Consider the following 15,786-nt stretch of genomic DNA (forward strand, 5'->3'; position numbering starts at 1 on the left):
TGTGACTTGATGGCCTGTGAGAGGCAATAGAATAATAGAATCACAGAACAGGCTGGATTGGCAGTGACTTTTCAAGGTCATCTAGTCCAAACCCCCTGCCATGGGCAGGGGCACCTTCCACTAGACCAGAGCACTCAGAGCCCCATCCAGCCTGGCCTTGGACACTTCCACAAATGGGGCAGCCACAGCTTCTCTGGGCAACCTGTGCCAGGGCCTCAGCACCCTTGTTATAAAAAAGTTCATCCTTATAGATGGTTTAAAACCATCACCCCTTGTCCTGCTGCAACAGGCCCTGCTAAAAACTCTGTCCCCATCGTTCTTATAAGCCCTCTCTAAGTATTGAAAGGCCACACTGAGATATTCCTGGTGCCTTCCCTTCTCCAGGTAAATACCCCTGGCTCCCTCAGCCTGTCTCCAGAGCAGAAAGGCTCCAGGCCCTGGAGCATCTTCGTAGCATGGCTTAGTGTCTCTCAGGGCAGACAGTGGAGTGGGGCCTCATCTGTTCTTGGAAGTATTTGCACGGATAATTAGGATTGCCAGTCTCCCACGGGTGACAGGGAAGGCACATTAGCAAAGCTTTCCTGAGGGACAGCTTTGGTGTTCACAGCCAGGGAAAGGCTGATGTCAGCCTACAGCTCCCCTGCACCCACTGCTGTGAAACAGGGGCACCAGGTCCCTCCTCCGGGCAGGGTGGGGCCCAGGGGGAGAGTAGTGTCACCCTGCACTGGAAACAGGCTGCATGAAATGTGCTCTGAAAGTCCTCCTTCATCCCCACTGACAGTGAGAGGAACCCAGAGCAGTCTCTCCAGCTGGGATGAACCAGGGTTGGGTGAAGAAATTCCTCCCTTTGTGTCTGTTCGAGGCCTCTGGGGATGTGACAACTGGATCATTGCTCCAGCCATAGGGACAAACACACTCTCAGGTGTCACTGTGTTTGCACCTGCAAACAGGGAGGGCAGTTTAGGACGTTCCCTGCTCCCATCTGTTCTCTAGAGGAAGTGAACGCATGCCTTGGCACACTGTAGAGCCTGGGGGCACCAGCACAGACTCATGCTGCCAGTGGTTTAAGTCCAAATCCCAGCTGTGAGCCAGCGTGGCTGGAGCATGGCAGGCTGCCCACCCTGGCATGGGCGAGGGGCAGGGCAGAGACACAGGGACTGTGACAGCCCCCACGGTGACAGCTGGATGCACCAGAGCTCTTCTGACTTGTCCACCTCTTGGCAGGTGCAGTTGTAAGAGGAAATACAAACACAGTGACACCAACAGTCACAGCAGCTCCATGGGGGTAGGAGCACCCCCTGTCCCCCACATGTGCCTGTAAATATCCCAGAGCCATCACAGCCAGGTTGGCAACTTGCTTCTCTCTGATTTACTCATGCATCTGCCTTAGAAGTTAATATTGCCTACAAAACTGCTAAAACAAGCTGAAAATCTACACGGGGGCTCAGGACCTGTAGCTCTAGGACTGGATCCCTGCTGGCACTACCAACAAGTATTTTCAGAGGATTGAAATGCTCAGATCAGGACTGAAATGCTCAGATCTGCACTGAAAGTCCATCTCCACCCTGCACATGTCGCTGCCATCTCCCCTTTGCTGCCCACCAGCAGTGCCCAAGGGTCTGAGCCTGCTCCCAGGCACTGAGCCTGCTCCCAGGGATGGCAGCACCTTACTCCTTGTCCCTGGCATGTAGGAACACCTCCCAGCTGGGTGGGAGGCTGGGGCCATGGGGCCTCATTCCTCACATTCCTTCAGTAACTAAAAGGTGAGAAGTTGTCTTCAAAGCAGACACAGAGATCAGGAAACAGATCTGTTGATGGCCCCAAGGTAAAAGGGAAGGGAAAAAGAAAGCAAAGAAGAAAAAAAGGAATGACCCCCCCTCCGGAGGTGCAGGTGGGGGCAGAGGCTCCTGAGAACACTTTGGAGGAATCCGGAACCCCAGGTAGCACCAGGCTGCTCACAAAAACTGCTGCCTCAGCACTACATCTGCACCCCTGAGACTCTGTCAAATGCCAAACCACAGTTCTTCTCATGGATATGTGGAGGAATAGTTTTACTGCTGTTCCCAAGAGGTTGGGGCACAGCAGGAGCCAGGGGCAGTGGGATGGGGGTCCAGCAGCTCACCAGGGGCTCAAGCACAGGAGGGAAGCTAGGGAAGGGGCAGGGCAGGAAAGGACAGGACAAGCTCTCCTGCTCACGCTTCTTGCCTTCTACATTTCCTCCTGAATTCTTCCCCTGGCTATGCCAATCCTGACTTTTGTGCATCTCTCCCATCTCCACCTCTTGTGACTGACTGAGCTCAGGCAAGCACTGAACACATGGAGAGGGGCTGAGTAACCCCTCCTGCCGTGTCTGCCAAGCCACTTCTCAGAGTCCTTCCCAAAAAGAACATATTTTCTTATTAACATCACAGAGCAATTCCCTCTTCTTGCTTCCCGTGTCCATCCTATTGTCTTCCTGCCTTTTTTCTAAAACACAGACTCTTTGGGGTTGGAGCTCTCTTCAGTTCACCCCAAGTCAATTCTTAATAAATCTAATCATGGCAGCTTTATTTCTGGAAATAATGAGGTGCAGATTTTTTTTTTATTATTTTAATGATAACAGATTTTTTTTTCAACCACAAAAAACAACTCTGTAAAGAAGGTTAATCTCTCCAGAGATATCCCATCTTGCATTCTGAAACAGAGAATAGCTTTGTTTGTCTTTTTACTGAAAAAAAACCCAACATTGCTCTAAAGGGGAAAGGCTTCCACCGCAACAGCTCTGCAAGAGGCAAGAATGTGGAAAGTTTGGCCCCAGAAGATGTGGGCACAGATGCAGAGAGCAATGTTTCACCAGGGATGACATTTCATGTGCTTTGCTGTCAGTAAATGAACACTTCTCAAGAGGAAACTGGCACAGTGTTCTGATCAACATCAGCGACACCTCCGAGCAGGAAAAGACTCTATAGAACATGAGGCTTGTTTACATCCCTCTCAGAATTCTAGACATATCATACATTCTTTAATCCATAGGCGCACACAGAAACCCCTGACACAACAATAACCCATGATTAAAGCTTTCCAAAGCAATGGCTGCAGATTTCCTACCCGTAAATCCTGTTCTCACTGCCAGGTCTTCACAAAGCTCACACCAACCACGCAGGGCAAGCTCAGGAATGTCCTCACCTTAACCCATTAACAATTCCTCCTTTGGTACCAAAAATTTTGAATCCAAATATTCAGTATCTCCTTTAGAAGTCACCCTATCCAACCCTAGATTTTTTTATCTGTCTGTGTTAAGCTGTGTTTCACTCTGATCCAATTCTCCCCTTTCCCTCAACATCTCTTCCTGGAGAGGGACATTATTCACACCACTGACACTGGCTATTTGCAGAGTCAGATTTTAATTTAACTTTTGAATGTCTTGGCCAATTTCCCCTGTTTTCAAGTGGTTCCAGAATCAACAAAAAACCCCCTCCTACTAGTGTAGAGAAAATGTCAAGGAGAAGATTTTAGAGTCAGCAACTTTAAAAGGGGAAAAAGAAACCTGGACTTGTAATGGACAAAGCCCCTGTCAGCAGTGAAGGGCACAGACAGCACTGCTCAGTTCTCTGTGGTGCAGCAGGTACTGAACAGACACCTGTGGTTGAAGATTCCCTGAGCATCCCACTGTGCTTCTGTCATTGCTACTTCGTTGTGTCTGTGCTCATAACTGTTTTGAAGTTACCCTCATTTGTGCTGCATGGGGAGATGCTGCAGTGTCATTGGACATCAGATGTCATTGAAGGAAACTCCTTGATGCATGAGATGGGAGTTGGTACCCTCAGCGCCAGCCTAGACCAGGCCACAGCCCGTTCCCAGAGAGGAGGGGGATTCTGGCTTCTGGAGATCCTGAATAGATCACAGAATCACAGAATGGTTTAGGTGGGAAGGGACCTTAAGGATCATCTCATTCCACCCCCTGCCATGTGCAGGGACATCTTCCACTAGCCCAGGTTGCTCCAGGCCCTGTCCAACCTGGCCTTGGACACTTCCAGGAATAAGGCAGCCACAGCTTCTCTGTGCCAGGGCCTCACCCCCCTCACAGGGAAGAATTTCTCCTCAATATCTGATCTAACCCTGCCCTCCTTCAGCTTAAGGCCATCTCCGCTTGTCCTGTCACTATCTGCCCATGGGAAGTCCTTCTCCCTTCATCCTATAGGCCCCCTTTAAGTACCAAAAGGCCATAATAAGGCTTCCCCAGAGCCTTCTCTTCTTCAGGTGAACACCCCCAGCTCTTCTAGCCTGGCTTCAGAGCAGAGCCTCCAGCTCTTGGAGCATCTCTGTGGCCTCCTCTGGACTTGCTCCAGCAGATCCATGCCTTTGCTGCTGAGGACCTCAGAGCTGGACACAGTGCTCTAGGTGGGGTCTCGCAGGGGCACAGTAGGGGGGCAAACCCCCCTCCCTTGGATACAAATGCCAATTTTACCCCCACTCCCTTCTGAGCTGAGTTTGCTGTGAAAGCAGAAGCCACTCACCCACAGCCACTGCCCACAGCCAGAGCCTGAGAACACCCTGCTTTCTCACCACTTAAGCTGCTCTCTCACTCACAGGCACTGGCTACTCAGATGCACTAATTTATGAACTGAAGAAGAACAAAATAGCCTTCATTCATAACCCAGAAGACTGGCTTTCAGATAGCAATCAGTGCGTCACTGACAGAGCCACACTCCAGTGTTCTGGAGGCCATTACCACATCAATGCCTGGGAAGTGGGCTTTCTTCTCTCTTTCAACAAAGCTTTGGCACTGTGGCTCCCTGGGGCATGTTCACACTACCTAGCTCCAGCTTTGTGAATCAGGAGACTCAACTTCCCGATGCAATTGCCTCTTCCTAAAGGCAATTCAGAGGAGTCTAACTTAGGATATCACCAGAAGGGATCAAGGCAAAGGCAACTGTTAAAGCCAACTTGCCCTTGTGCTGGGGCTCCTCACAGTGAGCTTATTGTTCCTGGGCAACCTGGAGGAAGCTGCTGGCATGTGGTGAGGAGCTGGGACACTACTGTGGGACAGGATGCATCTGCAGCTCACACAACCTCGCCAAGGCAATGTCTGGTTCAGAAGTCCAGACACCATGGCCACATGGCAGTCAGAAGAATCAAACCATACAGCTTGTCTGCTTATCCCCCCAGGAGCTGGACTAGATGGGCTTTAAAGGTCCCTTCCAACTCAACCATTCTGTGATTCCAGGAGATGGTCAGTGGGTTGGAGCACATGGTGTAGGAGTACAACGGAGAAGCTGAGGGAGCAGGGCTTGTTCAGCATGGGGAGGGCTCAGTGGGGGGATGTGGGGGAACACAATCATCTCTTCAATTTTGTCATGGGAAATCATAGAGAAGATGGAGTCAGATCCTTCCAGGAATTCCAGCCAGGCCTAAAAGTAAAAAAAGGTGACAGTGAAAATGGCTAAACATTGCAACGGGCCCAGAGGGGCAGCGGAACCAGGCAGGGCTCAGCAACACCTAGTCCAACTAAATTGGCCCTGCTTTGAGCAGGAGGGCAGAGATGAGCTCCCAGAGAAGAGCTAATTCCAAACTGAAATTAGGCTCTGATTGTGTGATTAGCAGGGCTGTGCATTCCCCAGACTCGTCTCCACACAGACAGGCGGCTTCTTGCAGCAACTGCTGCTTTCAAGTCCCAAGCACCTCCCGGGCGAAGAACACCCAAGATCACATTTACCCAGAATATAGGATGGTCCTGATCATGCTCAACAATACTACACAGAGATCCAAATACATTTCTTGCATTGGGATTCCTTCCAAATTTCTGTCGGGCAGCCCCTGAGGGAAGTAATTCATCTTCAACAGATGAAGTCATCATGTCTCCAAAATCTGCTCCTGCTGCCACAGATATGAGCAGGTACAGAGCAGAAGGAAAGAACGAACACTGCTTTCAAAAGCAGATCTGAAGAGAGAGAATTTTCAAATAACACTGAGCAAGAGGTGGAGACATTTCCTTCAGCACAGTGTTTGACATCCTTCATATGCCTTCACCCAGCTCACAGAGCCACAGAACAGATGAACCATCTGCTGGCAGTGGCTCCACAGCACAGGACATAGACACTTCCCTCCACAGAGATGGAAGGCTCCACAGAGGATGTTTCACTGAAGTGAATCCAACATGATCATTCTCAGATTTCACTTTAGTAGCTGACCAGAACACAGATAGGAATGTGTCTTGGCTGGACAAAGCACAAGCCCAGACAGAAATGGAGGTTCCTAGAATCACAGAAAAATGGAATGTTCTGAGCTGGGAGGGACCCACAAGGACCATCCAGTCCAACCCCTGGCCCTGCACAGACACCCCAACAATCCCACCCTGGCCCTGAGAGCTTTGTCCAAATGCTCCTTGAGCTCTGGCAGCCTTGGGGCTGTGCCCACTGCCCTGGAGAGCCTGGTCAGTGCCAGTCACCCTCTGGGGGAAGAACCTTTCCCTGAGATCCAACCTAAACCTCTGCAATAGATATTTAACAGGTTTAAGAGTAAAGGAACAATGACATTGCTCCCATGTGCCCAAGGGACTGTCTGGCACTCGATCCCCCAGATGCCTCAGGACGAGGGAGGATTTGGTACGGAGGGCACCACGGTACATCTGTAAGATGGCAAAGCTCAGCCCTGACACTGGATCCCACTCCCCACTGGCACATAAACACAGCCTGAAAATGCTGTCCTAAAAAATCAGCTTTTACTGCCTGATTTGCCACTGCTGCTGCACCCACAGAACATATTAGGGAAGGGATCCTGTCCCTGTGCTCATGTCACTGTGGACTTCAGACAGATGCCCCAGGAGGAAAGGCAGCCCGAGGTCGTGCTGGGACCAGTCAACCAGGGTCGCTTGTCCCTGGGGCCACTGATTAGTTCCTGGTCTTGTTCAGCAGTGTGGGCATAGTGACACTTTGGGAACTTTCCCAGTGGGAAGATCAGAACTTTTTGTTTTAACTCACAATTAACTCCTTATATCCCACAACTCCAGGTATGCTGATACACAAAATCACAGTGCATCCACCTGCAATACTTGTTCTCCCCTCCACTACCTGGCCAGGGAATGGCACAGGTGTAGCTCTGTAATGAGCTATAGTGTCAGGTTGACCCCACTGAAATAGCCTTTATTTGGAGAGAGAAATAACTGCATGCCATCCATAAAAACCAATACTACAACTCCATAACAAACACTCTAAGGTAACTTTAGCCTACTTGCTTTTCCAGATATAATCTTCTTCCTTCCCTTCAGTCTGTCCTGAGGGTCTGTTCTTCCCCTGAAATCCCTTTCTCACAACCACTGCAGAGGCACCTTCTGAATTCCAACCTAACCCCGGGGCCCCAGAGCTGATGAATATTATTCATCCCAGGGATCAGTAAAGGACCATGCACTTGATCTGAATACATAAGCCACAGAGTTTTGATATGCTTCCAGACTTCTCACACCTCTCGGTCCCACGATGGCAGGCTGGAGATATTTTCTGGGAGCATTCCAGCACTTGGCAAAGACTGAAGATGAATGATGATGGGGAAATTGGCCAAACTCTTTCAGAGCAGAGTAGTGTGTTACTTATCACAGTAGATGCTTTGTCTAAGCCCAATGACACAGTGCATTGAAGACAAACTGGCAACCCTTATCTCCCCACTGTATTTTGAAGTAGCATTTATCTACCCGCCTTTTGTCATCGTGTCACACACACACACACGAACAAAGTGTTGCTGTGGTCAATGGCAAATCCTGCTCTCCAGTTGGAGGGAGGGAAGGCTCCCATCGTATACTGCACCCTGGGTGACCTGCACTGCTGCTGAGCCTCACTGAGCCTGGGCCTCATGTGACCCAAGATCATTGCCCTGGTCTCTCAAGCCTCAGAAGGTTTATACGATCAACCACAAATGTTCTACAAAAGTCACATCACAGAACTCTGGTTTGTATCCTGAAGCACGGAAGCCCTGATGAGGGAAATACTCTGCTAAGCTCTTGGTCTGCCTGAAGGATGACTATCCAACTTCCTGATGTACAGCAATTCCCCTCAGATCTGCACTTTTCCTGTGGAAACAGATGTATCAAAGACTGGCTATCAAAGTGCTCCAGGTTCTCACCTGTATCCCTGCCTGAACTAAAAGCCCTGTAAGGTTTGAGGTGGAATGAACTTCACATCTCCCATGTCAGCTGACAAAGAATAGAGGCCACAAGCTAATTTCTTTGCTTTCTTTATAACCCAGCCCTGGGGTTCACTGACATGACTTCTTAGGTCTCTTCTCTGCTGCTGCCTTGCTTCCAGCAGGTTTGGAAGATGATTTTTTTCATGACCTGTCTGTGGAAGCCCTTCTCCAGACCAGGCTGAAACTCCGAGCAATGCTCCCCAAGGGCTCTGTCACTCATGGTCCCCAGCCTTCTGTGCCCTGTACTCACCCCTAGTGCTCTCCCTGGCTCCACTCTGCTCATGGGTCTGCTCCAGCCCCACTTCAGAACAGTGAGGAACTTGGGTTTAGGTTCTTTTCTCTCTAAGAACATTCTAATGTGCCATTCCCAGCAGGGGTCACTTTTCTATTTAGGAAAGTCTTCAAAGTAAATAAGCAAAAATCCTGACAATGGAAGTACTTGCTCAGGAGCACAAACTCTTCCCATCATTAGTCTATGGAAATAGATGCCCACAGGACAAACATGGGTTACCACTGATTTCTATTCTACCATGCCCAAACCTCCTCGGCTCAGAGCCAAAGCAATAATCAGTATCTGTGCAGGATCTTTCCCAAAAGCAAAGCTTGGCAGTAGATTTTTCTTTCCTTTAATCTCTTTTGGTACACTTCAGCTCCTGGTGGTTTTTGTTCTGGAGGAGAAATGCTTGAGAGGGTTGACTGAATGAACTCTGAAATTCACACCCTGGCAAACTGGACTGATTTCCTAAATCCATAATTACAACATTCCTCAGAGATATGCATTCTTTCAGAGCGAACAAGGGAAGATTAGTTTCCTGTTTCTTCCCATTTACATGACTTCTCTGTCAAGAGGAACTTTTTTTGTTTCCAAACAATCCTCTGTTTATGTGGTTCTCTTCTTGGCAGGGAACTGGGGAACTAATCTTGACTAAAAGTATAATACAGCCAAATTATCAATTGCCAACAGTCTGATTATCTGTGTGCAAGGCAGCTGATCTGCACAGGCTTTAGAATCCAATATCTATCAGTGGAGCACTCAGACAGGGACCGATCGATTACAGAGGGTTTAAATAATCTGGGATGATTACTGAATAACTGGATAGTTTTACTGGGGGCTGGATAAGAAGGACAGAGCAGGTCTGTGTGTGTGAATATGTACAAGGCTTAAAACTTTAGTAGCACTGGGCAAATGTAGCCCCTCCACCTGCACAGCCCCAAGCTCTCAGCAACTCCCACCACATGGTCTAATGCCATGGAGCTGCAGGTAAGAGTTGTCTCCCACTTGCAAACAGAACATATGCAGAGCCCTATTGTTTCTCAGTTTGGTTTTTTTTAAATTAGTGAATCCATCCTCTCCTTCTGTGCTACACCAGGAAGCAGGCAAGCTCTATGTCCCAGCCTCCCTTTTGCCTTTCCCTGTTTCTGCTGTAGAGGCCAATGTCAGTGCTCTTGACAGGGTTCCCTTTGTCCTAGAGCAAAAGGAACACGAGGATTTGCCTGTTTGAAGTGAGCCTGTCCTCATTTTTACCCTGTGGTATACAAATAGGAGCTGGGGATGTTCAGTCTGGAGAAGAGAAGGCTCTGGGGAGACCTTGTTGTGGCCTTTCAGTACTTGAAGGGGGCTTATAGAAAAGACAGACAGTGACTTTTTACAAGGGCAGACAGTGACAGGACAAGGGGGGATGTTTTTAAACTGATAGAAGGGAGAGTTAGATTAGATATTGGGAAGAAATTGCTCCCTGTGAAGGTGGTGAGGCCCTGTCACAGAGAAGCTGTGGCTGCCCCATCCCTGGAAGTATCCAAGGCCAGGTTAGATGGGGCTTGAAGCAAGCTGCAATAGTCGAAGGTGTCATTGCCCATGGCAAGACATGAGATGAGCTTTAAGGTCCTTCCCAACCCTTCCAGCCCAAAGCAGTCTGGGATTATGTGACTCTAACCCTACCACTGCTGCAGTCTGGAGTCAGTAACAGGTATGCTGGACACTATATATTGACTCCTGACATAGATTTTAAGGACCTGGTATGTTCTACACGTTCCTGTAAGGTTTTGGGTGATTGTCCTTCCTATATAGTTTCCTGCTCCCAAGATGCTTTTCCCATGTGGCAGAACTCAACTTCCCCCAGCACACCCCAGTGGAGCCGAGCAGCTCGCTGATGCTCTTAACTCTTTAATCTAACACTGACCTCTCACCCTACAGCCATAAGCCAATTAGCTCTTTTTTATACCATACCAAATCTCTTTCTGATGAAGCTGTGCTTTTGAATGAATGCCTGCTAGTGACAGAAATGTAATTACAGTGCTTAGCAGCATGCTGGCCTTGGCTGGTGGCAGGGGTTAAGGTCAGAATGCATCTCTAACATACCAAAACAATTTAAAGGAGATTTCTTTTTTTCTAGTGTGTTCTCTCCAGTTTCCTCTCCTCACTCTCCAGTACTTACTATGCCTGCACATAAAGGCTATTCAGCCATCAATTTTTAAACTGAGATCCTGAGCTTTCCAAGGAATTCCTCAACAATCCCTCACTTAATCAGAATCACAGACACTTACCTCCCATCAAGCCCCAGAACTCAGCCCTGTGGAGCCACCCTTCAGTAAATGGGGGCTGATTTTCTGAAGTTATTGAGCAAACAAATCTTCTATCACTCCAGAGAAATTTTAAGCTGACTTTTAAAGTTATTTTGGACATTTTTGACAATGGCAATTTGTCCTAGCTTCTTTGCACCTACCGTAAAATTACACCAGAATTCATCAGTGTCTTTGTGCTCAGCAATGGCTGGATTTGTTATAAACAAAACTACCATAATTACCATCGGACACTCCAGTCCTCCAGCTCTAACTCCAGTCCTCCAGCTCTAACAGAAAATTAATCCAGTCCAGGCCACGCAGGAGGTACCTGGAGGTATTTACATTAACTGTATGTGATAGACTCTTCTTTAGGCAGGAAGGCACAGAACACCCTGCATATTTGGGTTTTCCCATGTATTCTCCCACAGCAGCTGTGGGTTTGTTCAATGATAAGTTCCCATTTCTTTTAGCCCAATGGTGTTGACTTTATTAGGACAGGTGCACATCTTCCTGCTCTCCATCCTTGGAGCAGAACAGAGCTACAGAACTGAATCACAGAATCATAGAATCACAGAATATCCTGGGCTGGAAGGGAACCACAAGGATCATTGGGTCCAAATCCTGGAATTACAGGATGCTGTTCCTGAGACAGTCACAGATATGCCTGTTCCCTGCATCAGCACCATCAGTCAGTCCTTCTGCTTTGCAGTAACTGGTGTTCTTCCAGCTATCAAGAAATATATCACCCCATTGCCAAACTGAACTGCAAAATAGAAAGAAATCTATACTTTGCCTCCTACTTTAATTGTCCATTTTACCCATGGTTTAATATGCCCTTAGGAACAATATACTTTTACATCATGTTGTAGCTCTATGTTCTCCCCAGAGACCTTCAAAAGGAATAGTGAATCCAAAGAAAATGGCACAGGGCAAAAGCAGAGGGATTGTCCAAACACTGTCACCCCCCTGAGCTCCTGTCAGTCCCTGAACAGGGGACAGAACGCATGGAGAGGGATGGAAGAAGCAATGGGAGCAACCAGTGGACACTGGGGGAAGCAAGGCTGCCAGTTCTCTCCTGAAACCAAGCCATTACCCCAATCCTGACTGCCCAAGACAGCAGACCTTAAAACTGTCACTACTCGGGTCTAGACACCAACTACTTTGCAAGAGGGAAACGGAAAAGAAAAACCAAATCTCCTTTTTTAAACAGGATCTGTTAGGAAGCTGCTTAAAGCTGTGGAAAGATAAATGCAATTCTTTAAGATGGTTTAACAGGCAGACTGCAGGCAAAACCAGACCGGGAGCAGCTCCTACGTATTCATACACACCCCCATACTGGGAGCTACTGGGCTCCAGTGGCCCAGCACCTCAAAAAAAAAAGCACCATGAGCAGAAACACTGGTGGAACCACAAAAATTTATTTCAGTTGATGGTTCCTCCCTGAGATTTTTAAGGCCAGAAGGAACAAAACTAATCATCCACTGGTTCTAATTTCCTGCTAAAAAAGAGCCCAGAAGTACTAACAGGGGACTCCACACGTCGGCTGGTTAAACTAGTTTGGGTTTCCACCTTCCAGGAAAACAGGCAGTCTGGATTTGATGTTCGAGTGATGAAATCCATCCCATTCCTGAAAAAACACTTCACTCAAACACAGAGGGGAAGATAATTTGACATGCAGTCTTATACCGAGAGACAAGTCGTTCCTTAACCACCTCCCGAGCATCATTCCCATTTGCATTGCACAGATTGCTTCATTCCCTGTGGATATTCAGTTCCTCACACCATGGGGATGCTGCCGACCTCAAAACAATCTTGAGTCAATTGAAAAGTTTCCCTAAACCTTTGGAAAAATAATTACATTCTGCTCTTTAAATTCCCCTTAAAAATCCTCTCCCTGAGTGTAGCAGTTATTGCATTTTATTCCAGAGGTAGTTGTGTTTCAGTTGAGGTCAAAATGGTCCTATACAGAAAGGATCTTGCCATCAGCCACTGCCATTTATAAATTAATTGGTTAAATAAGTAAGATTACATCAACTCCTTGCTGCAGTGTAAGGTAATTTACACCTATTAAAAAGCAGGAATTGTCCAAGTTTTTCCAATTTACTGCACAGAAAGGAGGACACTTTAACCTTCTGCCTTCTATTGGGGGAGATTTCAGAATATTGTCTGTAAGCAGCAGAACAACCCTGGAACTGCAGTGGAACTGGAGCTATAGATTTCCTAGGAATTACCAGCATCTCACCCCTGGGCACCCAGAGAATGAGCTGGCACAGTGCTTGATTTCCATGGTCAGAAAATTTAAAATAAGTAAGTTATCTCACTGACCCAGCTGGAGGAGGAGAGAGATCAGCTGCAGGCTCTCCCCACGCTGAACAGGGGAACAGCTGGCTCCAGGATTCATCTCAGCATTCCCATGGAAGTCCAGAGCAGGCTGAAGAGCTGCAAAACAGGGGCCTGAGGGAAAACAAGGGCCACTTTTCTGAGTGGCGTATCCCTGTATCCCCGTCCCCTTCTCTGAAACCCCACAGGCCAAAGTGAAGGCCAGAGTGGTTCCACCCAGTACAGAATCAGAGAATCATGGAATCGTTAAGGTTGGAAAAGACATTTAAGATCATCCAGTCCAACCATCAACCAGCACCACGTTCACCACTAAACCATGTCCTCAACTGCCACATCCACATGTTTTTTGAACACCTCCAGGGATGGTAACTCCACACTGCCCTGGGCAGCTGTGCCAAAGCTTTACAACTCTTTCTGTGAAAATTTTTTTTCTAATGCTAGACCTTCCCTGGTACAACTTGAGGCTATTTCCCCTCATCCCATGCAAGAGGGCTGCCTGGTGGGCCCCTGCTCCCAAGGAGCACCCAAGGAACATGTGACACCTCTACAAACAGCAGCATTTTTCTGAGCAAAGTTTTGGAAGGGTTTAAGATTTTGATATTTGAGAAGCTAAGGGACAGTTTCCCTGTGCAGACTTCAGCACAGAATTGTTTGGGATTTAGCAGCAAAAGACCCTTTGGCTCAAGGTCAGTAAAAATGAAAATCCCATTTCTAACCATTCCCTTTCTCCAACCTCACAGTTATTATGACACTGGCAGTCCCAAATGAACCAATGTGCTTTATCCCTGTCCAATACTGATTCCAGTCAGTGCCCCAAACAAGAGCTGTGCAGTGTCACCCTGTTCTGCTCCATAGGAGGAGTTTCATAGCAGGAAGGCCAAATAAGCACACAGACTTCTGGCATATTTGAGACAACACTTTAAACTGATTTGGCACTGATCAACCCAGCTGAGTCTAGAAGGGCCCAGTTACAAGATCCCCCTGAAACACTGGTGAGAACAGGGCACACTGAGAGTGGGGCAGCAGAACACCAGACCCTCCCACTCCCAGTCCTCTGGTAAACCAGAGAATTTCAGGTCCCCAGAACACAAGTGTCTGGTGCTATTTGAGACATCCTGGGGCTCCAGGTGCCACCTGAGACAGGAGTGCACCTCAGCAGGGCCCATGTCATGTTGCCAACCTCACACAAGTATCTCAGACACAATCTGACACCTAAACACCGGCAGAGGTGACATCTCTCATCAGTCACTTCCCTACTGTGCTCCTCACCAATATCACAGTTCTGTGTGTGTTCACTTTTTGAAAGCTTGGCAGATCCTGAGCCTCCTGCCTGCACAAATGATTGGCATGGGAGGTGTCCCCACACTCCACCATCAACAGAAAGCCTTTCACCTCACACACCAAAGCACGTCTAGAAGTTAGAATCAGAGAATCATGGAATCTCCCGAGCTGGAAAAGATCCACAAGGATCATCATGTCCAACCCCTGGCCCTGCACAGACACCCCAACAATCCCATCACTTTGTCGGTGCCAAAAATGCCTTCTGTGCTTTTTAGTCTCAAAGTGATTTTGTCCTGCAGAATTTCCAGGGGAACATCAGCATTCCACAGCCCCTCCTGCCACTGGCCACATGCTCTCTGCAGTCACTGGAGGGACAATCCTGAACACCTCTGAGCAGAGTCTCAGACTGGCTGTTCTGTGCTTGCTTTGCCCAATTTTACCCTCTTTTTGCAGCTGATGAAGCCATGAACAACATGAAGTATGTGAAAATGGAAGTAGAAGGGCACACAGAAAGCAGACAGGAGCCTCATGCCCTGCCTCTTTTTCTCTGCCTATCTACCACCACTGTCCTACACACCTTCCCCTCTGCTTGTGAAGACAGGCACTCCCATGTTTCCAGCAGCCCAGAAGCAGTCAGGCAAGGGAATGAAGAGCTGGCACTGGGCACAGAGAGTCTCTTCCCTCCCTCTGCCCTCCAGGCACCTCCACTTGGAGAAGATGCTACAAGTGGCAGCTCTCCTGGCTCACCAGGTTTGCAGCAGGCAGTGGGGATGAGGGCAGCTTCCCTATGGTATGAAGAGGTTTTGATCCCTCTCCTTCCCCTTCTGCCTCCTCTGTCATCCCTGCCTGGATGTCAGCTCAGGTACTGGGCACTGGCAGGCAGAAGGGGCAAAACCAGTTTGCTACAGGGCTGGAAACAAGTTCTGTTGGCCCCACAATTAACTCCTGAGTTTCTGCCTTTTGTAGGAGCAGTCAGGATCACACCTTGGATTCATCCCACAGGAAAAATGTGTACTTGCAATGCTCAGGGTGAACAAAAAGAAATCCCAGCCTTGAAATGTCTCTGGCCTGCCATGGTGAGTGTGCCATGGCCAGCAGAGACAGACCTGCTTTCATCAGGGCTCCTGAGATCTGTGTAATTCACCCGATATCTCTATAATTCCTGATATTATATAACCACGAGGGCTCCTGATAGGTCCTTTGTTACGGCTGCAGCACAGAATTAAACAAAAATGAGCTTTAATCCCATCAATACCTCTTTGAATTTCAAATTAAAAAACGTATCCAAAAATTATCCATTAATTTTGAGAGTTTGTCATTGTGGATTCTTTTGGGTGTTCTGGTTCCCATTCCCCCAGGTGACCAGGGGTCACACTGAGTCCCATCCTCTGCCTCCTGTCTTTAATAGTGCCTGGACAGGCAGAGCTTGGGAGATCCGAACTGTCT

General features: G+C 48.2%; 1 protein-coding gene across 1 annotated transcript in view; it reads right to left on the minus strand.

Annotated features, from left to right (window-relative positions):
* EXD3 (exonuclease 3'-5' domain containing 3) overlaps nt 1–15,786 on the minus strand; it is a 293,521-nt gene that overhangs the window by 154,855 nt on the left and 122,880 nt on the right. The window lies entirely within an intron of this gene.

Source organism: Lepidothrix coronata, unplaced genomic scaffold, assembly GCF_001604755.1.
Source record: "Lepidothrix coronata isolate B3197 unplaced genomic scaffold, Lepidothrix_coronata-1.0 Scaffold237, whole genome shotgun sequence".
Classification (NCBI taxonomy): Eukaryota; Metazoa; Chordata; class Aves; order Passeriformes; family Pipridae; genus Lepidothrix; species Lepidothrix coronata.